The sequence below is a fragment of the Zootoca vivipara genome, chromosome 8 (genome assembly GCF_965207765.1).
Source record: "Zootoca vivipara chromosome 8, rZooViv2.hap1.1, whole genome shotgun sequence".
Classification (NCBI taxonomy): Eukaryota; Metazoa; Chordata; class Lepidosauria; order Squamata; family Lacertidae; genus Zootoca; species Zootoca vivipara.
The window spans coordinates 15,841,216-15,868,298 of record NC_142591.1 but is presented as its reverse complement, the minus strand read 5'-3'; the positions used below and the strand labels follow the sequence as shown (position 1 = coordinate 15,868,298).

Sequence of the window (27,083 nt, the reverse complement as noted above, 5' to 3'; positions counted from 1 at the left end):
TGGTAATGCCGACCTGCTACAAAATGGATGATCTGATGTCTCCTTGTATCCCACTTCATTGCCACCTTTCATGTGTGTTGTTGTCACATGAATGAGCTCTCATCTAAACCCTGCCTTACATCCCAGTAGTATTTTTTCTTGAGTAAGCATTTGTTGTCTTTGCCAAAGTTATTGCAGTGCCCTATGAGTTATTTTTTTAAAAAAAAATATCAAAATTTGTATAGCATTAGATTTTGTCCTCTGTGTAGTGCAGAGATAATGCAGGTTTTGTCCTCTGCAGTGTATAGATAAATTAGCCTCCCAATATTTTGTTTTAGGCCACTAGCTTGCACAACACTTGGTACATTATAGTACTGTCAGAAGCCCTAGGTATGTGGAGGGAGTCAGTGATGCACCTGGTTCCCACTTCTAACCTGATCCTGAGTGATCTCTGTCACCAGGAAGAGGTGATAGCTCAAAAAAAAAAAAAAAAGACAACGGAAGCAGATCAGGACTGACTAAACCAGGCATAGGCAAACTCTAGCCCTCCAGAGGTTTGGAGGGACCAATGGTGAGGGATGATGGGAATTGTAGCCCCAAACATCTGGAGGGCCGGAGTTTACCTATGCCTGGACTAAACCAGCTTAGCTCTGGAGTAAGATCAGGTCCCTGCACAGAAAAAAGAGGTTCAGGACCATGGACAGTACTTCTGCAGAAGGTCAGGACAACGGACAGCAATTCTGCAGCTGAAGAAAGAGTAACAAGTTGTCTCAGTTGGCTTGCTTGAACTACCAGAGCTTTATACTCGACCTTGGTGAATCAAGTTTGAAACCTCACCTTCTGAGTGCTGCAACATGCCAGTTCAAGGGTTAGTGATGTTTGGTGCTTTGGGATATGGGTGGGATACAAATATGTTTAATGATTTAGTTTTGAAAGATGTTTGAACTCAAATTGAGTCTCTAGGAAAGGATGAGTTGGAACCAGTCATGCTTTAACCAGAACTCAATTTCAAATATTTTTTAAGATGGCTGACTTGTGGCCCTCCATATGTTGTCATGCTCCAACTCTTGCCATCCCTGACAATTGGTCATGCTAGCTGGGACTGATGGGAGTTGGAGTCCACTGAAATCTGGAGGGCTACAGCTTTGTCACCCTTGGCTGGGATCATGGATGGAGGAACGGTTTTGAGCCCAAGGGTTATGTTTCCCTCATGAGCAGGCATCCCCAAACTGCAGCCCTCCAGATGTTTTTGCCTACAACTCCCATGATCCCTAGCTAACAGGACCAGTGGCCAGGGATGATGGGAATTGTAGGCAAAAACATCTGGAGGCCCGAAGTTTGGGGATGCCTGCTCATGAGCAATCTTCTGGGTGGGCAGGGCCAGAGGAAAAAGTGGGCAGAGCAACAGCTATGACTCTAACCTATATTCAATAAGGAGGTTATGCGTATACCCAAATTCCACACAGATCTCTGTATCCTTCATCCAGGAAAGCATGAAGTATTTACCTGGAGATGGTGGTCAATGAATATGAATATTTCTCAAACTCAGAGCCAGTGAGGTGTAGTGGTTAAGAGCGGTAGATACGTAATCTGGGGGACGGGCTTCACGTCTCCGCTCCTCCACATGCAGCTGCTGGGTGACCTTGGGCTAGTCATACTTCTTTGAAGTCTCTCAGCCTCATTAACCTCACAGAGTGTTTGTTGTGGGGGAGGAAGGGAAAGAAGAATGTTAGGCGCTTTGAGACTCCTTCGGGTACTGATAAAGCAGGGTATCAAATCCAAACTCTTCTTCATCACAATTCAAGGACATCCAGTTGCATTCAGCTCCCAGGCTTGTGGTTCCTCAGCCCTGGTCTAGAGTAAATCTCAAGTAAATAAGTAGACTTTTGAATTTCTAGTAGGGCATTTAAAGAAAGTAAGCTGAATCTACAATCTGCACTTTAGTCATCCTTGATACAGGATGGAAAAAGGAGCTGTGTTGTCATTTCTCTGTCATTTTTAATAGGGTAAAGTGAACATATCCATTCTAAGACATTCTCGTTGAGTCACCTTACCTTTATACCCTTCCTATCTCACATCCACAGGGAAAAACAACAACAAAAAGGACCGAAGATGATTAAAAGCCCATTTTGATTCATTACAAAAAGCAAAAATAAAATAAAATAAAATAAACCCTTGGAAACTGTTGGAAATAAAGAGAGAACCATTAATGGAAAGGAAGCAGCACTGGAGGTCATCACAGGAAGTCAAGACATGCTTATTACGGAAATGTTAAAAGATTTAAAAGGTCTTTTGATCAGGGAGGATTTTTTTAAAAAAATGATTTATAATATCTGGATAGCAGGTATATCTGTTAGCTTCAAAGATTGATACCTGAGGAGTGTTACACTGAAACAGTTGTGGGAAAGTTGTATGTGTGTAGTGGGGGATTATTAAAAACTCAGCATTACCTTTTCCTATGAATAGCCAGGAAGAGATAAAATAATATTATTTGAATTAGGGGGTCTAGCTGTTATTTGAACTAAAAAGAAGGAATACTTTTGGCTGTTTTACCTGTTGGGGAATATCTACCCTGGAGAAGTTTGAGAAATATTCATTGACCACCATCTCCAGGTACATTCAACAATATAAAATTAATTAAACTCTACCTTTTGATCCAGGGGTGGGATCCTTTAAGCAAAGAACAGAGTTCAAGGAGATAGCTTTGTAGTTTTCTAAAATTAGAATCAGCGTATGTAGATGTGTTTGTCTGTACACACACACACACACACATAACAGGCAAGCAAAACCATCCACCTCTGAGGATAAACACAACTTCTCCCTCACACACATGGTTTGAGTAAACCACAGTGAATGCAACTTGCCAAAACCCAGGGACTCGAGAATAGAAATCTTTGCATGTCAGGGCAGGGGGGATAGAAAGGGGATAGAGAGTGTGCAAGCCTGAGTATCAGCTTTCCTTGGCATTTTCTTCTGCAAGTAATGGCAAATCATGGTTTGAATCATAGAGTTGGAGGGAGCCTTGTAGGCCATGCAACCCAACCTCTTGTTCAGTTGAACAAGAGCACCCCCAGCAGAGGGCTGCCTAGCTTCTGTTAGAAGACCTTCAACATGGAAGAGCTCACCATTTATATACTTGTTTCCATTGCTGAACTGCTCTTACAACCAATCTATAAGTTTGGCCTTATGCCTGAATGCCAACAATGCCTTTTAGTCATGTTAGTTCTCAAATTTTTATGAGAGTCACGAACCACTGAATAATCAAATGATCACATTATTCTGTGATACCTCATTGTCTCTTATTCCTGAAGCCAATAAAGTCATGTGGGAACTTGCTCTATTGGAGGGTCTTTCCTCATTCCCCAAAATACAAATAGGTATTGCACTATTTGCCTATCCAAGGGAATTTGGTCAAACTTCTTTCTGTTGCAAACTAAGCCGAGCACTGGAGCTCAAGTAAGATGGTTCCTAGCTCTTATTACTTTTGTCCTTCTGCTATGATCCCAGTGTTTTCCCCAAATTTGATATACATGAATTTAATAGCATGGTAAGAGTTAACTGCTTTCAGAAAAGTCTAGCCCAGGTATGGGGAACCTTTTGTTCTCCAGATGTTGCTAAACTCCCATCCTCCTTGAACATCAGGCAGATTTGCTGGGGCTGATGGGTGTTGTAGATCAGAAACATCTGGGGGAGCAAAGGCTCCCACACCTGGCTTAGCCCAATGTGTCTCCATCTGTCACTGTTCTGACCATTGCCTCTGACCAGAAAGAGGCGGTGACTCCTGCAGAGACACAACTCTGAAAATAGTTGATTCTGAGAAGGGGTCATTGTGCTGCATCCCTGTATATCAGGAACATTCCATCAATCTCTATCTGATGCAGAGACATGGCAGAATTACCTGTAGCAGAGACTGGTGGTAAGGAAGCAAGGGCAGAACCGCAAATCATGCAGAGACACACAGTAGCATCTGTAGGTAGGTGCTCTGGGTTCAAATGCTCTGCGTTGCGATGACAGTAGGACTTTGGACTACAATTCAGCTCCAACATAATGTAGCTGAAATGAGCAGAACAGAGACATCACCAGCAAAAATCCGTATAGTTAAAGCTATGGTTTTCCCAGTAGTGATGTATGGAAGTGAGAGCTGGACCATAAAGAAGGCTGATCACCAAATAATTGATGCTTTTGAATTGTGGTGCTGGAGGAGACTCTTGAGAGTCCCATGGACTGCAAGAAGATCAAACCTATCCATTCTTAAGGAAATCAGCCCTGAGTGCTCACTGGAAGGACAGATCCTGAAGCTGAGGCTCCAATACTTTGGCCACCTCATGAGAAGAAAAGACTCCGTGGAAAAGACCCTGATGTTGGGAAAGATTGAGGGCAAAAGGAGAAGGGGACAACAGAGGACAAGATGCTTGGACAGTGTTCTTTAATCTGCTAACATGAGTTTGTCCAAACTGTGGGAGGCAGTGGAAGACAGGAGTGCCTGGTGTGCTCTGGTTCATGGGGTCACGAAGAGTCGGACATGACTAAATGACTAAACAACAACAAAAAGCACCACCCCAACCCAGCTGAGATGGCTAACCACATTTTGTTTCAGAGAGTCTCTGAGAAAACTAGCTAGATTATGCATTTTACCTCTCATTTTTATTACCCATTCTTGTTCTGGCTTTTTCTTTTCATTATTGCAGTATAATTGGTTGTAATGGCATATTAAATTGTCTTTACCCCTTTGGTTTTTTTATTGTTGTTGTTGTTGTTATTGTATGGTTTATATAAGAGTCAATGTTATAAAAATCAACTTAAGGACCATTTGGAGGGATCACAAGTGGCAAAGTAGTAGACCTTGAATCTGTAGATACATATAGGCAGGCAAAATTAAATCCTTTTCTTTCTACATTATTATTTTGTGTCCCGTAAATATTTGGCTGAATTATGGAGAAAATACTGAGAGTGTAATGAACCACACAGGGCAAGTTGTGGCAAACCCAATCATTAATTTGACACAACATGACTTCTATTTCAAGGAGATCAGCTATTTTGTAAATAGGGTAATTACACCCTAGTTCAACATCTGCTTCTTATTTTGATGGTAAAACAAGGGCATAACACTACACTGATAATACTACGCAAACCTCAGGATGGAAGCACATGCTCATTATGTAGGTAAATTAATTTAGTTATCTGGCCTGTGCACAAAGGACAATGTTGCAGCTGTGCAGTGACCGCTTCCGTTCAAACCACTCAAAAGGTTATTTCCTGATAAGGTGCAAAAAACATACACAAAGCAAGCATAGGCACAAAGTCCTTATTTGAACTGCATTCCATCAGTTTGTAGAGTTGGAGCAGCCATGCATATTTTATGAAAACAGAAAATAGAAAAAAATGCACAAACTATAGTGATTAGAAGTCACATATTTTACTGCCTTGCAATTATTAACAGTTGCAGAAAAATCAATAGATTTTATTGATTTTATTCCCTCTTGCTGTCATTGAACCAAGAATTTCTATGCTTAGTCATTCCCAGTGCAAAAGGAGAACAGCAAGCAAGCTCAAGGGTGACTGCCTTGGGGTTATTTCAAAGAATGTAGAATTTCAAAGAACTTCATTGTATCTCCCCCATCTTGGCTCAGCTTGGACCCAGCTGTCTCAAGTTCTAGTCTCCAGATCTTGCCTTCCTTTAAATTAACTTTCTTTGCTTCTTAAGATGCAGGACATATTTCCCTTAATGCAAAGCTATTTTGCTACTAAAATGTGACCAAATTATGGGTTTAACCTTACATACAAAAGAAGTATTTTGTGAAATGCATAAATCAGAATTTATGCGCGCACACACACACACACACATTAAATTATGCAAAGCATTTTTTTTTAATTGCAGGTTACATTCAGGTGCATACAATACATTCTTTGAATACCATATTGTTCCATAAACGTTTTTATTTTTAACACAATGGTTTCCAAGTAACTGTTTGCTACTGAGTTTTGACCTTCCAAAAGTGACTTGTTGAACTTTTGTACAACACTGGTTATGTGCCAGTTTGATTAAATGGCCACATGGGAATAGCTGCAGAAACTCATAATCAGAAGTTGACATTAGTCTGACAGAGGAAGCATGAAGCCTGTGGACACGCGTATCTAACTAGTCCACTCCTGACATCCTTTGAACATAAAAATGCAAAGCCACCAGAGAAACTCTGGGAAAGAAATTCTACTACTACAAAAAAGAAGAACGTGGAAGGACATCAGTGCTTTGAGCACAAACTGATTTGAAATATATTGCTGGTTGTGATATTGGGTAGGGACAGGGAAGTATTTATGTCAGGTGACTTTGCTGGGAAGGTGAAACTTTTGGACCAAAAATCAGTCTTATAAATGGACGTTCGCCTGCCAATCTGGCATCACACTAAAACTAAAGGGTGATATTCATGATTTTATGAAGAGAGAAAGAATACCGAAGCAGCTGGGGGCAGGAAGTGGCTGGGGCAGAAACCAAGAGACTGAGCCCCGGCCGCACGCTCACTTAAGTCAGTGAGCCACGTCCCCCCGGGACCTCCAGATTGGATGCGCCGGGGAGCGCTGTGCCCGGGGCACAGCCAATGGCGGGACCTCCAGATTGGATGTGCTGGGGAGCGCTGCGCCCGGGGCACAGCCAATGGCCGGGGGGATGACAGTCACACACACCCCGCCCGTGAAGGGCTCGTGGGTGCCCCCAACCTCCCGTCCTGCTATGCCGGAAGGGACTATTTTGAAGCATAACAAGATGCTAATTGTGAACTTAAAATATATGGGAATTCTAGTTATCCCTGTAAACTGGTAAATGTCAGTTTCCTGACTACTTGCTCACAGAAAAGCTCTCTACCAAACTAGTCAAAAAGGAAGATTATTAAATCATTAAGCTCTAGTAACTTCTGCAATAATCATATTAGTGTACAGTCTCTGTTCTGAGCAATGTTCCCTCTGTTAGTATGGGTGTACTGGTTAAAAGATGAGAGAGAGAGAGAGAGAGAGAGAGAGAGAGAGAGAGAGAGAGAGAGAGAGAGAGAGAATAGATTGTTTTGGAGAAATCTCCAGCCTTTCACCTGGAAAAGGCATTCACACATGTTCTCCTAGGAACTACATGGGGGAAGAGAACCTTGTCCCTCAATTTCAGGAGGCACTGGAGACTTTTGATGGCCTTATTGCTACTTTGTCCTGTTATAAAGTATGCATCTGAGACCATATACATGACCACCATGTGTATAGACCCAACATACACTCCTAAAAGGAATTGTGTGCATGAAGGATGCAATGAGTCAATGCATCTGGCTGTTAACCGAAAGCCCATCCAGGGATGGCTGCGGGTAGGAATCCATATAAGCACACATGTGCACACGTGCGCGCGCGCGCGCACACACACACACACACACACACACAGGGTCTAAAGAGTAACCATTGGTTCAATATGGTTCAATATGGACTACTCTGATGGGCAGTGGCTTTCCAGAAGTTCAGGCAGGAAATTTTCCCAGCTCAAACTGGAGACACCAGTGGTTGAACCTGGGGTCTTCTGCATGCAAGGAAGATGCTATACCACTGAAATTTTGTTCTTCTCCTATAGCCAATAGGAAGAAAATAGTTAAAAGCTTTAAAAAATGCAGACAGATAATGTGTGATCATGAAAAAGGAATTAGTTCCTCAAATGTGATGATTATTATTATTATTATTATTGATTCAATTAATATGTTTCTCCACCCTTCTGGATTTTTACTCAAGTGGCTCGCTCCTATGCCAAGAATTTTTTATAATGCAGTTTTAATTTTGTTTGTCAACCTTTGCGCAGGAGTTAAATTACTTCAGATGAAACATTCAAGTTTGATTCCACCTGGCATTGGGACTGTGTAAAATGCCAGTAAGATAAGAAGGAGGGGAAAAAATGAATAGGCTCCTTAAGGGCAGGAAGTATTTTCCCCTTATTATTATCTAACAATAGTCTTTCTTTTAGCTGTCCTTTCAGCCAATGCAATCAGCTTAACCTATAGCATCCTAGTTAAACATTTGTATTTGTGGAAATTGAAGGAAGGAATTGATGATAGGATTAAATATGTCTGGTTTTCTCCTTGGTAGGATTTCTAGTTAATGGGTTCCTGCAATAAAAGGTGAAAGCAAACGGTTTTCTAGCATGTACTCAGGATCTTAATTTAAGAAATGCTTTTTGTTGGGGAAAAAAAGAAACAGCATCTAGCCCTCATGGGGGTCTTGGACCACTGGAACTGCTGGCTAGAAGAAGGAATTTCAGATAGTACTGTAGTTCCTAACCTAGAAAGTCATGGGACAGGATTGGTTGCTATAAAGGTCCCTGCAGCTGCTATCTTCCCTAACCCTGAGCAATCACACTGAAACTGGTCATCAGTTTCTTCCAACCTAAGCTTCTTCCAACTTGAGCTTTCAACTTAACTTTGACCTCTAGCCTACCTGACTTCAACATTCTGCATCTGATCCTGTTTGCTGTCATTCTATGGGGCTCCTGCCCTAGGATCTGACACAATCACCTGATATTTTGTTGTGGGGACTCACTGCCAAGAATTCACTATGTATGTGGAAACAGGTAAGTTTATGGTTTATCACATAGGAGAGAGAACAGCAACGGGGGAAGGGGAGGATAAATAAGTCAGGTAATAATGCTACCCATCCCAGGGTATGGTTTGAAGGCACATGCGGTGGCAAGGTTATTAAAGGGCCACATTCACACTATACATCTAAAGCACTATGCTACCACTTTAGACAGTCATGGTTTCCCCCCAAAAAAGAATTCTGGGAACTGTAGTTTGTCAAAGGTGCCAAGAGTTGTTAAAGGTAAAAGTAAAGGGGCCCCTGACCATCAGGTCCAGTCATGTCCGACTCTGGGGTTGCGACGCTCATCTCGCTCTATAGGCCGAGGGAGCTGGCGTTTGTCTGCAGACAGCTTCTGGGTCATGTGGCCAGCATGACAAAGATGCTTCTGGCGAACCAGAGCAGTGCACGGTAACGCTGTTTACCTTCCCGCCGGAGCGGTCCCTATTTATCTACTTGCACTTTGATGTGCTTTCGAACTGCTAGGTGGGCAGGAGCTGGGACCGAGCAACGGGAGCTCACCCACAGCACCACCTGGATCCCTGTTGTTTGTCAAAGGTGCCAAGAGTTGTTAGGAGACCCTTATTCGCCTCTCAGACCTACATTTCCCAGGTATCCCTATTAAGAGGGATTGATTGTTAAACCACTCTGGAAATATAACACTGGGAGAGCCATAAGCACCTCTATGCAAGGCTGTGGAGGCCCAGCTCCCCCCACAAAAGAAATTCAATGAAGGGGCTGCCCCCCGTTCTATGAGGAAGTGGGGTATGCTGAAATCATTTGTGCATGCCACGGTGTGCGCCAATGCCATGCTCACATGCCGTGGGCCGTGCCGATGTTATGCGACCCTGGGCCCCCTCTGTTGTGGGGGCAAGGTGGTGTGTCTGAGGAGGAAAATGGGGATCTTCTAACAACAGGAGTATTTTTCTACACTATCTGGTGAGACCAGTGATTGTACTTTTGGAATATGAAGAATGTATTCTGCTACTGAACTACAGCTCAATAGTGGCACTGAAGTCCTCATAAACTGACAAAGGAACAGACTTGTTAAAAGAATAATTTCTTATGCCTAAAAGAGAGTGAGGAAAGCTACAGAACCTGCTTTCTATGTATCCAGGCTGTCAGAGCATGTTTCATAAAAACCCTGGGGCCCTCTGAAATTAATAGCTGTTTAATGAATGTATCTGTTTTAAAAAGTCACATTTTGCAGGGATCCGGTTATTGATTTGACAGTATTTAATATTTTATTTATAAGCCCATAATCCTGCTTGTGGATGAAGTTAATTCTAAGTGCATACTGCAGAGGAGAAATGAAATGGCTCTCGTTCCCAGCAGAGCAGGGCAGCAGTTTTGATAATTTTTTGGTAAAATTATGAGAGCTCAGCAACTCTGAGACCAGCCCTCTTTAAAATAACATCGGAAGTAGCACGTTTCTGAGACAAAGGCACACAAAACTCAGTCATGTCTAGAGGAGGCCGGTTGAAATCACTGGGATTTAAACCAGTCATAGCTAATCTAAGGCCCATTGATTTATCTGCTTGGAACACGACCAAGTCTAGATCCAACCCAGGAATTCCCTGTGACTGCTTCACAGAGCTGTAATCCTTTTCTTCAACACAGAGATCTGTCCTCTGTCCAGTTGTCCCCAGGCTAATGCTCTCCATATGTGGGGAGGCTGCTGATAATGTAAGAGGGTTGGGGAACAGAGACTCCCACATGTAAAGCAGTGTGCAGACGATTCAGTCCTGCAGGGTTGTTCTTTGCTGGTGATGGCCCCATAGGGAACACACTGCACTGCTTCCGTCGCTCTGTAGCTGGTGATCAGAGGATTCACTTCTGCTGGCTGTAAGGCTCTGCTGCACCAATGTGTTCCCTGAGGCAGTGTGGTGTTGTGGTTAGAGTGTTGGACTAGGACCTAGGAAACCAACTTCCTCTCAGTCTATCCTAACTCTCTTAGGGCCTTTGTGAGGAGAAGATGACGAGGAACAGAACCATGTGTGCAGCCTTGAGCTGCTTGAATGAAAGGTGATACACACCCACCCAATAAATAAATAAATAAATATTAAAGTAACAGCACCGAGCAGGATTGACCCTCCTGCTCTCTGCAATGGGGTCAGGTGTGTGTGTGCAGGGGGAAGTCAACACCTCCCCTCCACTTCCAGATTGCATGTTTATTTCTGTTAAAAACCCTTCTAAGTCAATATTATCCCCACTCCCTGAATTCATTTGGGCTTGGGTCGGCCTGAGTCAACCTCACAGGCAATCTGGGCCCCTGAACTGGGTTGTGGGTAAGCTAAAATGCACTTTCTGTGTTGCTGTGGTTAATTTTACTGATTTTATCTCTGTTGTATCATCGTTGTCACTTTATTGCAGATCGTTCAGAAACAGCAGTGCTAAGTTGTATATAAAATGTAAAAACAAGTAACTATAAAGTTGGAGGAATGCTTCTCTATTTTTGTATGTGTTTTATCTTTCCACAGCACTCACATCCATTTCAAGTTGGGGGCTCTTTATATTGCCTGTTCTTTCAACTACTGGAGTTATATTTTGGGGAGTGAATGGAGTTTGACTGGGAGGGCAAGTTTATTGGTAAATAGGAAGAGGTTTCAGCTATTGTGCACACAAACACAATGTGGAAAATGTGCAGGCATGGTCGCAATGAAAAGGTGATTCGGTGTGCTTTGTCTGGTCAATGTACATGACTATCAAGAGATGTTTGAAGACTTGATTATTAAATGCATTCGCCACGGATGTGCATTGTGCCCAAATGGAGAATATGCATATGAACAACATACATAAAATGCATTCTTCATTTTGAGAGGTTGAGGGTGTTTCCTAGCACAATATGCAAAATTCCATTTACATGTTCATTTGTGCACATGCTTGATGATATCTTGTGAAAATACACAATGATCAGAGTCTGTGCACATTTTCTATTCAACGTCCAAACTATAGCCTTGCAAAGTATAGTACAAGATGATCTCGTTGTAACCATTTCCATATTAAACTGCGGGTGGCAGAACAAATCAAAACCAAGGCTATAATATTGTCCCAAATCTGACAAAGAGAAGCCACAAGAATCATGCTCCTTTCCCCCTCACACAATTTGTTTGTCTCTTGAGTTATCTCAAATATTGTCCTATTAGGTCTCTTATTGTGCAAGGGGCTATTAATATCTGTTAGAAGGAAGGTCAGGTTTGTTTTCATGGTGCCGTTTTTGTGTTCTTACATTACTTTATTCTCAGAAAAGGTTTTATACCTGGTGTGCCTTGTTCCTTTAGCTCCTGGCACTCTGTTTTATCTCCTTATCACTTTATCTCTCCTAGTGTGAGGTCACTGATCTGTCTATGTAGTTTCTTCACATGCTTTTAAAGCTTTAACTTTGTCATCCTGCTGAATGGATACTGCAGAAGCTTCCCCTTTTTTGCCTGCTGGAGAGTCCGTTCCTAATACTATGCAATGCTCTTTGAGATTTTAGTGGGTTGACAGCATCACTTGGTGTTATTGAAAGTTTTGCAGATTCAGCCCATGAAGGGTCATTGTAACCTAATGTACAGCACAAGAACTGTCACTCAGACTTTTTTTTTTCATAGTCTGTTTCTGAAATGTATGCAATGAATTGGGCAGAAATAGTCCTCATTTAAAAGCTAGTCCTTTGAACGGACTAATTTAAAATTTACAGTGGGCTTGCATAGCTTGTGACTAAGATTGGTTTGCACTTAATGGGAACCTAATGGGTGGGACGCAGAAGATGGTTGGCAGTTCAATTCCCCATGAAGGGGTGAGTTCCCGTTGTTCGGTCCCAGCTCCTGCCCACCTAGCAGTTCGAAAGCACGTCAAAGCACAAGTAGATAAATAGGTAATGCTCCAAGCAGAAAGGTAAACGGTGTTTCCGTGGGCTGCTCTGGTTTGCCAGAAGCGGCTTAGTCATGCTAGCCACATGTTCTGGAAGCTGTACGCCGGCTCCCTCGGCTAATAACTCGAGATGAGCGCCGCAACCCCAGAGTTGGTCAAGACGGGACCTAATGGTCAGGGGTCCCTTTACCTTTACCTTTACCTAATGGGAAGTTCTGGAAACAATGCATGAGCTAAAACACAGCTATCTTCACACAAAATTCACACAGTTCTGAATTTTTCCATGCTGTTCTCCAGCAAAAAAAAAAAAAAAGTGTACCAATATGCATATGTTAAGGGAGGTGGTGTGTGCATTAGGCAGAATTGCATGCAAAGTGTGTATTTTTGAATAAATGTCCGCTAAAATGGCTTAAATTGAAGTGAACTGAAATTCCACACCACTCCGCCACCCCATTCTTCATGGAACTACACATTCCAGCAAAACCGAGGGGTGGACTATGTGGTGATTTCATAGGGCAGATTTCTGACAAAACATATTGATTAAATGAGGTGGATTCCCCCCCCCGCTGTTGCCATTTCAAACAATTATATCATAGAATCATTGAGTTGGAAGAGACCACAAGGGCCATCCAGCCCAACCCCCTGCCAAGCAGGAAACACCATCAAAGCATTCTTGACATATGGCTGTCAAGCCTCTGCTTAAAGACCTCCAAAGAAGGAGACTCCACCACACTTCTTGGCAGCAAATTCCACTGTCGAACAGCTCTTACTGTCACTTACTGTCATATGGGGTGCTCATAGCAGTGGTTTGACCTCCTAGCCACATATTTCCTGGAATAATCATGAGAACAACAACTGAGGTCTAAACTAAGGAAAACCAGCCTTCAAATTTCCCAGTCCCTGCTCACAGCTTTTCGGGTCCCCTCCCCAATTGCAAAAAGCAGCTAGCCCAGTTTTGATTTAAAACAAAACAAATAAAAATCTATGCTCTGGTGGCATGGCCAGTAGGACTGGGCAATATATAAATACATTGCCTGAAATTGCATTTATAATTGTATTAAAAAACAGTGTTCGAAACAATTAAGCAGTTAGAAAGAATTAAATATATTAAATCATGTTGTTCTCAAGTTGAGATGTTTTCATGGAGTGTGCAATTCAAATAAAGTTCAGGGGGAAAATGAAAGCATGAATATGAGCGGATGTGGGCTATTTTGAAGGAGAATCTGGTTTTACAAAATATGATTACAATGTTTGGGGGTGAATGTATTCAATTCCTTACAAAGAACAGCTGCCAGCTACAATTTCTCATGTCGCTGTCATTCCTGAAACATTCTGCAACTGATACCTTGACATGAAGGACTGCATAGATTCCTTCTGAGGTGATTTCAAAAACATGCTACTCTACAGACAACTTCTATGACAAAACCAAAAAAAAAATCGGTGCAATAACCCATCCAAGAGTTATAGTGCTGACCATTTAGAGCCTGATTCTAGAAATACTCTTCTTTCTTTTTCTTTTTTTAGATGTCTTTACTCATGTGGAACCTCCTTCAAATATGTGTGTTTGGGATAAGAGTTCAAAGTCACCCAGTGAGATCCATGGTTGAGTGGGGATTAGAACCATGGTCTCTGAGGTCCTAGCCCAACAATCTAACCACTACACCACTTGGACTTTCTGTATTATTTTGAAACAAGTAGAAGGGATATAGCTCTGCTCCCACCCCTGACATCATATGGCTTCCCTGGCCCAGTCTGCAGCACCCACAACCTGTGTAATTTAATCCCACTTCATAGAGCACACATCTTAATTGTTGCTGAAAATTGTTTCCATCTTGCCATTTCTAGCACCACGCATGTCCACCTGTTATACATATTAAATGGCATACAATAAATAAAATGAAGAATTGCAGGTCAAACAGGGAGGAAACAGTCTATTAATTGCATCACTTATATATTCAGCACTCTCATTAATTTTAGCACCAATATTTATTACATCATGAGAGCTTAAAGGTAATTACAAAACCTACTAAATTTAACACCCACAAACACTTTTGGAAGATTAACTTAATCTTTGACACTTGTTCCCATTGTTTATTATTGGCTGTTTAATTCAACCCTTACGCTTTGGTTTTCTAGGTCACCTTTCCTATTCTGGCAATGTGTGATGTTATCACTTCAACACCCACATGCTTACACACCTCACTAAAAATAAATTTCCACAATATATTTTGCAGTTTTAAGAAATATATTGTGTGCTGTTGCTTCTCCTCTTCCAAATATCCTGTTATCGCATACCAGCTAATCTGCATTTAATATGTTTACAGAACTACAATAAAAGTGTGGGCACATCTGAGTACCCAAAGCCAAACACTGAAATGCTTAGTCACTTCTTCCAGAATCATCTCACTGAGAGCAGGACCCCATATTACTCCAGGAACTCCAGTTTCCAGCCTGATGTTTATTAGAAAAAGTGAATATAGATCTGTCCTCCTTGCAGACATCCTGTTCTCTTCCACAGTCTATACATCATTGTTGCAGTGTCAGGATGAAACAAAGAACCCAGCACAATTAATTAATTAATTAATTAATTAATTAATTAATACATACATACCCTGCCCATCTGGCTGGGTTTCCCCAGCCACTCAGGGCAGCTCCCAACAGAATATTAAAAACACGATAAAACATCAAACATTAAAAACTTCCCTAAACAGATATCTCTAAATATCTGTAGAGATATGGCTGCCCTGAAAAGTGTTCTTGGAATTTTCTAGTGTGCACAAAGTTATCTGAACTCTTTGGTTCTGTGGACTCTGGTGAGTTAAACACAACCTGAGAGTTTCCTAATTTAAACCTGGACCCTATCTGCATTCAATGTCCTCCACAACACACGTAAAAACACACATAGCCACAGCTCCATTCACAAAAAGCTCTTTGGGCCATTGGAGGCATCTGTATCAATGGGAAAAGGTGATTCTGGCTCCATTCCCCTTCCCTCTTTAAACATTTGCGCCATTGAATCTTCCGCAAAGGTTTGGGGGAGCAGCACAGAAACGGGGGAATTGGTGAAAATCTATTCTTCCCTTCCTTTCCAGAAGCCAGAACAAGTAGCTATCTTGGAATTGAACAACATCTGATGCAACTCATGATTTTTAATTTAAAGAATATAACTATTAGACAAAACCTGTGCACAAGATGTGGTGTGGCCTGTACAATTTTAACCTAACAAGGAAAATTTCATGATGAATGGAAGACTCCCCCACGTTAAAAACAAGAGCAACACACTATACTAGGCACATGAAACAGTAGCATCGTGTCAGAGTTCTAGCCCAGGCTTTCTCCCAACATGCCAGTTTTCTATGTGCAGGGAGTCCATTATACGGAAGAGCATCCAAGTATATAATTTCTTACTTCCAACTTGAAATGGTGCAGCCCAGGAAAGACTGCTCCTTATGTAGTTTGTTCCAACTAAACAAAATAGAAACAGATCCTGGCAACGGACAATAGTAAGGGGGAGCAGCAGCTGAAAATTCAGCAAGGTTATAACACGTTTGACAGATCAATGCACCACAAATATGCAATTAAATAAATAACACAGGAAGTGTAACTTTGGTTCAAGGTTACACAACAGTTTAACGATTTGGCACTTTGTCTTTTTATGGACAAATCAAAACTTTTGTTGTTTGTTCCAGGAAAGTGCTTCTGAGTTAAATCCTTGCTATTACTTTCATTGCAGTTCAGATCGGAAGACAGGGTTACAAAAATGCTGAATTGATCTATGTATTGATGAAACATTTAGATTGAGCCCAAAGAGAGAGGTTGCTGAATTATGAAGATTCAAAGCAGTTATCCAATTAATTGTATCATTAGTCAACATGAACAAACACAGCATATGGGGATTGATTCTTGGGATCTGTCTCTTGCAGTGTTTATAATGTGAGATTATTGCATTATTTTATAGCCACAAATGTATGATGGTGCACAAGTGGACAGGTGGGTGGTGGAGTTTCATTTCAAGCAAGCAGGAGTTCCCATTTTGAGATATTCATATTTTTCAACTATATTCACGCAGATGAAATTGTTTACATTCTGCTGCAAATGCAGAGCTGAATTAACTTAAAGCCAACTTAAACACCATAGTGTAGGGCAACAGACAATATAAAGCCCCTATAAAAAATGTAATAATCATATAGAAACATATCCATCTCAGCCATGTATCCTGCTGCTGTTCCAGTTCTTTATGGGGAAAGAGGTAGATTAATATAGGAACCAGGAAAGCTATTTGGGCATTTGTAATGCTTGCTTTCAGACAGCTATTATGGGCCAATGCTTGTTTTCAAATCCAAACAAAGGATTATGAACTTTGGCAACTTCACTAGTGATAACTGGACAAACCACATGTGGTAGTAATGCACATAGAAGAATCAGACTCTCCGATCCTCAGTCCTGCAAAGCTGCTTTCTGGCTGGCTGGGGGCGTGGCGTGGTTTGCCGCATTTAAGTGGCCACACAGCCGAGAGCTCTCCCTTGGCTTCCTGCTTCCATGGATCTCCCACCCCCCTGCCCTTTCTTCTTGCATTCAACACCTTTACCTTGCTATGGACTTCGGTTGGTTGCCTGTTGAAGGGGTCTGGTAGGAATTTTTCCACTTGGCAGATTGGCACCAGCCACTTGGTTTTTCACCTACCTCGTAGCAAATCTTCACAACTTTGTAAGGTTTGGCGGTTAGGCATTGGAAAAGCTTGGTTGATGAGAGGGGAGGTTGTGGCCATCACCTGCCCCTCCCCCTTTAAGGGTATTCCGTTAAAGGAATTCAGGAGTCGTGGTTCCTGTCCGAAGCCCGGGTAGAGGCTAGGGCCATGGCACGACCTCCCTGGTGACCCTGAGGGGAGATCCGAGTTGATGTACATCAACAGGGCTCCCCCTACTAGTGGTTAGCCCTTGTGAGACTACCTGTATGGTGGGCAGGAGTCAGATATAGTCAGTTCGGGTTCAATGCCTAAGCCAATATCACTCACATTCTGTAACCAATAAAGTTGTGGCCTTTATTAGCCATTAACCTGAAAGACTGGTGTCCACGTGTCTTATTCATCAAATGGGGGGATGTGTGGGGCCTTGACACACAAATGACTTACCCGTATTGTCCCCATTGTAGTGGGATTCATCTTCATTCTGTTGACCCCCATTCACTTCACTACTGCATCTTAAGGAGAAAAGTCTGCAGATTGTCTTTCTTTTTCTAGGGGAAGGAGTGAGAAAAAAGACAAATCTCATAAATTTTCTCAGGGGAAAAAAGTAATTTTAGCACAGCCTTGAGTAGGATTTGATAATGCTAAAAAGTTATCAGTAGATAAAAAGTCTCTTTTTTATTATTATTCTGGTGGTGAATTTTTTATTCAAGAAGAGCAGGGCACAAGATGGCTTCATGTTTGGAGATGTTCATGAGCCTTTTTTTCTCCAGGCTGCAAGGCTCCTCTTTTCCCATTGTGCATGTACAAGTATCAGAGTTTGTGCTACAGTAATCATTTCTATTGCAAGTTAACAGAAATGACCTTCAGTATCCAGCCTTCCCTCTCCTCCAGAGTATGGTATATCCCAACGGATGCAGGCATTTCCCTCATAACTTCCATTAAAAAGAAAGTCTCTTTCTACACATTGATTGCTCTTGCTGGATTGATGCAAATATGATTATACAGATTTGGGTGCTTTTACCCAATCTAGGGACCCAGGTGGCGCTGTGGTTAAACCACTGAGCCTAGGGCTTGCTGACCACAAGGTCGGCGGTTCGAATCCCTGTGACGGGGTGAGCTCCCGTTGCTTGGTCCCAGCTCCTGCCAACCTAGCAGTTCGAAAGCACGTCAAAATGCAAGCAGATAAATAGGAACCGCTACAGCGGGAAGGTAAACAGCGTTTCCATGTGCTGCTCTGGTTCTCCAGAAGCGGCTTTGCCATGCTGGCCACATGACCTGGAAGCTGTACGCCGGCTCCCTTGGCCAATAATGCGAGATGAGCGTGCAACCCCAGAGTCGACTGGACCTAATGGTCAGGGGTCCCTTTACCTTTACCTTTACCCAATCTAGGTAAAAATTCAAGACAGAATGCCTTTTTTCAAACTTTGTTGCTTGGCTAAGCTAAGGACTTAGAAGAACTAATCAAGTCGATATTTGTTGAGTAGTAATTTTTTTGTTTGTTTAAGTTTGCTGGTTTTGAATCCTTTGATCACAGTGACAGTTTGTTCTTCTCTTATACTTGAAGAAATTGAATAAAAAAGTTAATTCTAAAATATATATATATATTTATTCCCATATGCCTCTTTTTGTCTAAGAAACATTGTTCTGAAACTCCCAAACACAAAAAACCATGATGATTGCTAGAAAGTGGAAAAAAGAGGATGAAGAGGAAATAAACTTGGCAAATTATGTTTGCAAGATGCTCTCATTTGTCTAAGAATGCAGATGCCTCTGCATTAAAAAGCTGGCAGCCATATGGCTAGCAATCAAGCATGACGCTTGCTGTTTGTGTATTTATACATAGGTGCTTAGAGGGTAAATTTTGCTGTTAAATCAAAATGCTAAAAAAAATATGCTGATGAAATTGAATGCAAATCACATACACACAAGAGAGAGAGAGAGAGCAGTTGATTAAATAAACGTAATTGATGAATCATATGTCTTTTAAAAGATTATTCAGTCAATTATATGTAGGCAGCAATCACATACTCATTCTTCTGGGAATATATAAGATATATTGAATTCAATGGGGTTTGCTTGTGTGGATATGTGAGGGACTGTACTGTTAAATGGATTGCATTTTTTACAAGGACAACAGTATAACTGTTATTTTGATACTATTGAATGAAGTCTTAGATAAGCTACATAAATGAACCACTCATACTTTGGAAGAAAAGCAGCCTTTAATCATTTTTCTCCTTTACCTATTACAGAAAAATCATAAATAAGTATAGTGCCATCATCAATCATCAAACGTGTCCTGAACTTGAACCTGAAATTGGGCACCAGTGTGTCCAACCCCCCCCCAAAAAAGGTAGCAATCAAGAAAGGAATTTTAAAACTGATATAAAAGATTTAAAATGGGTTGGTTTTTTCCATCCATCTATCAGTCTTGGTACTTGGAACGAACTAGTTTGGCTGAACAAAGTTCACTGAATTACACATTGAAAGTAATTCCCATAATTAATATGTGAACTAAGGGTAAACTAATTTCATTTTGGGGTAGACATTTAAATGATTCCTAGTTCATTTTCAAGCTCATTCCCTCCCTCCACCCCATTACTGAGCAGGAAGGTCAGACTCTGAGTTTTGTTTCTTTGTTTGCTTGTTTGTTTAAAAAAGACAATCGAAAACATCTATAAAGAAAGTTGGAAAGCAAAATATTGAGGCAATGCTCTCAAGCTTATTACACAGACAAGGATGCAGAGGTTGGGTGGCCACCTGCCATGGATACATTAGTTGAGATTCCTCCATTGCAGGGAGTTGGACCAGATGACATTCAGGGACTCTTCCAGTTCTATGATTATATGATTCATGTGATAGAAACAGAACTGTCGAAAATGTCATTGAATCAGATAGATTATGAAATCTTGAAACTGGAGTTCAACTTCTGTTGAACTTGAAAGTCAGGCTTGGACATTTTGTCCTAATATAAAAATAAAATCAAGACCTTATAGTGGTTATGTGAAACAAAGAAATGATTATGATCTCATTGGAAGAAGGGTTAATAATTCAAATGTATCATTTGAATTGGCTGGGCGGGAGAGGAGAGAGAAAAGTAATATATTCACCGGCTTAGAACACATTTCTCTGCCTAATGAGACCCAAGGGGTTTAGCAGATGTAACAACTGTTTTACTTCATGTCATATACTGATACTAATGCATTATGTGGACCAACTGTTTCATTCTGCAGCAATGCCTATTCCTGTGCAGTGGAAGATAGATGTCACTCAGCTCTATCTGGAATTTGGTTTGGTTATTTCAAAATAAAAATAAAATAAAATAAAAATCAGAAAACATCTTATATTTCTAAGCCAAATTTTAAATTCAGAAACTTCATTGTGCTCATAAATATGCTGAGGCCTAAAACTCTCACCCTGCCACCTCCTCAAACTCACAAACCCCTGTGTTGCACAATATGAGTCAGCAATATCAAAAGCAACACGATGGTCAGAAACAATTACAATGTGAAAAACTTTATGGAATGATTCAAAACATCAAAACTAACAAACTGAAATCTCTGAAAGTCCTTAAATGAATCACGGTCCCAGACTTTACCCGGCGGAGAACAAGGGTCTGGAAATTCACTGTTCAGCAGAGTTCAGAGTTGGACATCAGAATTGGACATTTGCTGATTATTCAAAGCTTCACAGCTTGTTCTCCGGTGGGTAAAGTCTGGCACCGTGATTCATTTAAGGACTTTCAGAGACTTCAATTTGTTAGTGTTGATGTTTTGAATCATTCCATAAAGTTTTTCGCATTGTAATTGATTCTGGCCATCGTGTTGCTTTTGATATTGCTACCTCCCCAAACTCAACAGCTCCTACACCCTCGTGAACCTCCTCCCTCAATTCCCTCGCCCAAAATCTACCTGGTTGTGGCACCAGGTAGTCTTTTATCAAGGCTTCTATTCTTCCCTAATGACTTAAATGTTTGAACGGTACCCTTTCTAGCCTTGAGATCTATCATTTTCAAGTACTCAGTAGAGACATCATACCACTGGGAATCATATGTCCCAGAGAGCTTTCTGCTTAAAGTACTGCTGAGCATGCTGGGACATGTGGTCTCCAAGGTATACAACATCACTACTGAATCCCCAGACCTGCCCATGGTTTCTTTCAGCTGAATAGAGGGGACTGATTTAAATATTGTCCCCTAATTTGCAATGTATGTCTTTGCTGAACAAAAGAACATACTAATTAGTTTCAATTACACTTCAAAACATCGACTTGCAGCTTAGTTGAGTTTTGTTGAAAAAGTTGTATGAAAACCTGCCGTGTTTTACAAACTAGTCTAAACATAGGACCCTAAATATATATATATCTCTAAAAACAAAACCTTGTGGGAACCTTTTAAGTTATTAAGACATTTCTGTTTATCTTCTGGCATATCTGATTGCCCCCCCCCCTTTGTTCAGAGGTGCATTGAGTTTGATAACACAAAGGTCTCCATTACTTTTCAAAGGAATCTAATTTAAAAGCTTTCCCGACATACATTTTACATTTCCTATTTTCTTTGCTTCTTAACATTTTGGTGAACTACTGTGAAGAACAATGATGTGATTTCATAGAAAGATTGTTCAGACTGTAATGCTTCTAAAATGTGGTAATCCATTCCAAAAGATTTGTAATATGGTTCATTATAGATGGCATCACCAATGTTTGCTGATATACAGAAACACATAGAAATCCATCTTTGAATTTGATAATCACACTATGCTTCCTTGGCTCCTAGACAACATATATATATATATATATATATATATATATATATATATATATATATATATATATCCTAAACACAAAGGATTTTGTTGCTCTGTTTTCTCAGACACTTGTGTTTCACCTTCTACCAATGTGGCTTAGTTAAAATTCACATGCCTGCATTATTCACTTTATCACCGCAACATCATGTGATAACTTGCACGAGTAAAACAAGTCATTTGAAATTAACCACTTCCAACCAATCTCCCTTAATATTATGATTTTAAATGAAGACTGCTTCCACAATCAGTTCCAAGCCAATTAGAGGTCCCGCTCTCTAGGGCTGGGCAATATCTGGTTTACAACATCATGATATATTACTAGCTAAACATCACAATATCACAATATATCATGGTATATATCTGCAGTGGCAGAGGGCTTTGCTGTGCTGGGTGGCAGAGGGTCCCACTGTACCTCCCTGCAGTGGCGGAGGGTGCACCACGCTTCCCCACAGCAGCAGAGGGCCTTGCCAGGTGTCCCTGTGGCCGCAGAGGGTCCTACCATACCTCCCAGTGGTGGCAGAGGGTGGGCTGCACTTCCCCACAGAAGCAGAGGGCTTGCAGCAGTGGAGGGCCTTAATATGTAAGGAAGTAGTAGATTTAATAAAAATTATAATATTTCCATATAATAAGTTTTAAATATTTTCAGCTAATTTAAGATTAGCCAAGTTGTATCTGCTCCCCGACTCAGAGGTCTAAGCGGAATCTGTGCATGCATAAGCCCCACTGAGTTCAACTAAACTTACTTTTACTTTCCGGGAGTGAGCTTCATTGAATTCAGTAGGGCTTGTTTGTGAGTAGACATGCATTCGCTTGCCCTTCGTACAAAAACAACAACACTCCCCATCATTCTCACATAGTACCCAACCTCACATTTCAGCAGAAGGCAGCCAGCTAAGTATTCTCCTCTCCACCACCACCCCCAGAAGCCCACCCACCCACCCCAAGCTCTCGTCCCATCAATATCTCCCTTTTTATCAAAGGGCGGGAGGGAGGGCAAGCTAGCAAAAAGATAGTCTTATTATTATTTATTTATTTATTTAAAAAACCCTTCCTTTTTTAATATGGATGAAAGCTATTTAGGGGGAACCAACAATATAAACACCACCAGAAAATAAAAATAAAAACTCTTCCCCCTCGTTTTCCCCCTCCCAGGCAGGGGTGAGTATGAGGGAAGAAAGAATTTCTAGTTACAGGTAGGTAGCCATGTTGGTCTGACATAGTCAAAACAAAATAAAAACAATTTCCTTCCAGCAACACCTTAGAGACCAACTAAGTTTGTCATTGGTACGAGCTTTTCTGTGCATGCCCACTGTTTTCCAGTTCTTTCTTTATGTTCTATGTTTACTTTGCTGCTGGATCTTTGATTGTCTAGCCATGGGGGGGGGGTCGCTCCTGGATTGTTAGCAGGATCTGCATAATTAGCAGAGCTTTAAGTGGAAAGATACTGGTGAAGCTGAAAGAGGTTGCTGGTTTGTGTCATTTTTTATTGGTTAGGAGTGAGAGAGCAAACAAAGCAGGTGACAAGCATAGCTGCCAAGTTTTCCCTTTTCTCGCGAGGAAGCCTATTCAGCATAAGGGAAAATCCCTTAAAATAAGGGATAACTTGGCAGCTATGGTGACAAGGTGCCTGCAAAGAATCTGTAAAGAGGACAGCTGCCCTCTGGGAAGCTGTCAAGTCTCCACCTTTTGTCCACCAGTATATATGCCTTGTTGAAACACTTATCACGATTTAATTTCAATACCGATATTCAACGATATGGCAATTTATCGCACAACCCTACTGCTCTCTCTCTCTCTCTCTCTCTCTCTCTCTCTCTCTCTCTCTCTCTCTCTCTCACACACACACACACACACACACACACACACACACACACCTGAATGATACTTATACAGTGAGGTGACATTTAGTTAGTTCAGCTTCCCATCAACACAATAATGCATCCTACTCTTAAAGATTTCTGTACAGACACCTCTCAACTTTGCACTGAAGAACTCCAAGGACATGAAGACCTATCACTGCCTCTGGTGCTTCATTATTGACAATCGGCTTCAACTTGGCAACCTCAAAATTGCAGTTTTTCCATTGGAAGATCACTACATTTTTTATCACCATTCAGTTTCCCTATGATGTTTAGCCCTTGGCATAGCTGTCAAGTTCTCCCCCCTTTTTAAAGGGAAATTCCCTTATGCTGAATAGGCTTCCTCATGAGAAAAGGGAAAACTTGGCAGCTATGGCTTGGGCTCAACTTCATTGTTCAGAATCATAAAATAATAGAATTGCAAAGTTGGAAGTGAGGGTCATCAAGCCCAACCACCTGCAACGGAAGAATCTTTTGCCCAACATTGATCTTGAACCCACAGCCCTAAGATTAAGAGTCTCATGCTCTACTGACTGAGCTATCCCAGAATATATCACTCTGTAACATTCTTATTGACTCAACATTTTTATGTCAAAGCATGCTAATAGGCACTTACGCAAGTTATATGAACATTGTATTATATTTGCTACAGTGATGCCACCCAAAATGACCTCATTGTGATGAGAATAATCTCCCCGAGCATGTATTGTGCTTTATTTTCACAATAGAATCACTCTCAACACTCTCATTCCATGTTCTTGGCTTCCACTCAAAGAGACATTAAACTCACAATGTGTGTGGCTGAATTCTTCTACATGTCATGGCCAGAATCTGGTTCCTTTGCTATGGAGTGGGTGGGTGATTTTCAACAATATCCCTGTGGCAGATATAATGTTATTACCATTTGAATGATATTCTAAAAAGGCAAAGAACTCTTAATTGCTTTTTGCAGGTTCAATACCATCATGATTAAAACTACTCTGTATAAGCAGGAGGTAAAGTTGTCAATGGTAGTTTATTGCATACAATGCATGGAATGTAAGATTTCAATCCATATGCTCAGTTGGGAATCTAAAAAAGAATGATCAGCAAAATTTCATTGCAACAAAACTTTATTAAAGTTGACGACAAACTCCAAATGAACCACAACAGAAAAATGGCAGAAAGTGACTAGTGTATAATTACATAGGAATTGACTGAGTTTGGAAAACTGTCAGGCTATGACAAACAGAACATATATTGAGAGCGTTGTGTGATCCTGTCTCCTCAACCCCATAACATATTGTTTTTCAAGTCTTATCAGCAGCTACACAAATACAGTCTTTGGATGTGCAGAATGCAGCTATTCCCAATAAAGGTAAAGGTAAAAGGACCCCTGACCATTAGGTCCAGTCGTGACCGACTCTGGGGATGTGGTGCTGATCTCACGTTATTGGCCGAGGGAGCCTGCATACAGCTTCCAGGTCATGTGGCCAGCATGACAAAGCCGCTTCTGGCAAACCAGAGCAGCGCACGGAAATGCTGTTTATCTTCCCGCTTGGAGTGGTACCTATTTATCTACTTGCACTTTGATGTGCTTTTGAACTGCTAGGTTGGCAGGAGCTGGGACCGAGAAACGGGAGCTCACCCCACCGTGGGGATTCGAACCAACAACCTTCTGATCGGCAAGCCCTAGACCAGGGTCCCCAAACTACGGCCCCCGGGCCGGATGCGGCCCAATCGGCCTCCCAATCCGGCCCGCGACGACCCCCGCCGCCCGCTGCCGCCGCCCGCTCTTGCGGCGCGCGGCGCGGCGACGATCTAAAAAATCGGCAAAAAATCGCCGAAAATCCTTTGTGCGCATGCGTATGGGCCTCTCCCGACCCAGAAGAGGTCATTTCCGATGCACTTCTGGGTCGGGGGAGGCCAATACGCATGCGCACAAGCGATTTTCGGCGATTTCCCCCCCCGCACGGGCGCGTGTGCGCATGCGCACAGGCGCGCACTCCCCCGCCCTCCGGCCCGCTGCGTGCGCACTCCCCTGCCCTCCGGCCCGCTGCGCGGTCGGCGCGGCGGGCACCGGCCCACTGCGCGGTAAGTCTGGGGACCCCTGCCCTAGACTCTGTGGGTTAGACCACAGCACCACCCGTGTCCCTCTGCATACTCGGCAGAGTGGCAGGGCCACTGCCACAGCTGTGGCGCTGCCACTCATTGAACCCATGGTGGAAGGTGGGAGAAGCAGGACTACCCTGACTGATGTAGTGATGAGACTTTGATAAGATCCAGTGCCCTCAAGTGAGGGCATCTCAGGATCCAGTGAGGCTGGCTCAGGACCCAATGGCTCCTGGACTGGCTCAGATCCTCCCTACCTTCAGAATGCCCTCTATGCCAGCTACTGCAGGGGTCAGCAACCTTTTTCAGCCGTGGGCCGATCCACCGTCCCTCGAAGCATGTGGTGGGCTGGACTGGTTTTTTTTGGGGGGGGGGTGAACAAATTCCTATGCATTTTAAATAAAAGGACACATTCTACTCATGTAAAAACACGCTGATTCCCGGACCATCCGTGGGCTGGATTGAGAAGGCGTTTGGGCCACACCCAGTCCATGGGCCTTAGGTTGCCTATCCCTGGTCTAAGTCTGACTTAGGATCTAAGTCAGAGGGCGTTTTCCAATAGTACTTGGCTGTCATGTAGCTTCTTATTAGAACATGTCCAGTTTCCATGCTTTTAGTAGTTGATACACAGGACACATTCTTCTTCAATGCCCTTGTTTTATTTTAGGAAAATTTGTAACTATATTGTCAATAAAACACTGCTCCCATTTATCTAGGGCATATTGGAGGACATAATTAGCTGGCTTCTTACATTTTACACCCTGTTGCTTCATTCTCTCCATGCTAGCTCACTTGTGGAAATTCTCATTGATAATTCAATGCAGATACTTAAAGCATGTGCAGTGCCAGAAGTCTTGTTGAAGTTGATGAATGAATATCTTTAGGAATAAGACCGTACATCTCCTTAGGATAGCTGAGGGCTTGTTTGCTTGTTCATTTTTAATTAAACATGTGCATTTGTTCTTTATTACTTGAAACTGTCATTTCCACCCCCTCCTGAGTTTTTGACACTTCCTATGATTAAAAAATAAATAAAAATCCAGGCCCCAGTCTAGACATTGTGGTGCATAAATAAGCTATGACATGCACACACAACTCCTGTGACAAGAGGGGCAGATGCATTTAATCCAGCACTGGAAAAAGATACCCATATTCCCAAATATTCCCATTCCTGCACCACTGGCTAACAAGAAATAATCAAGTTGTTTTGATAATACT

The 27,083-nt window shown here is 41.9% G+C and overlaps 1 long non-coding RNA gene across 2 annotated transcripts in view; it reads right to left on the bottom strand.

The window, feature by feature from the left end:
• Positions 1-27,083, bottom strand: part of LOC118090440 (uncharacterized) — a 225,923-nt gene that overhangs the window by 44,823 nt on the left and 154,017 nt on the right. For both annotated transcript variants that reach the window (XR_015951338.1, XR_015951337.1), the window contains one exon: positions 17,555-17,658. This is a non-coding gene — a long non-coding RNA (uncharacterized LOC118090440). The remainder of the gene's footprint in view (positions 1-17,554; positions 17,659-27,083) is intronic.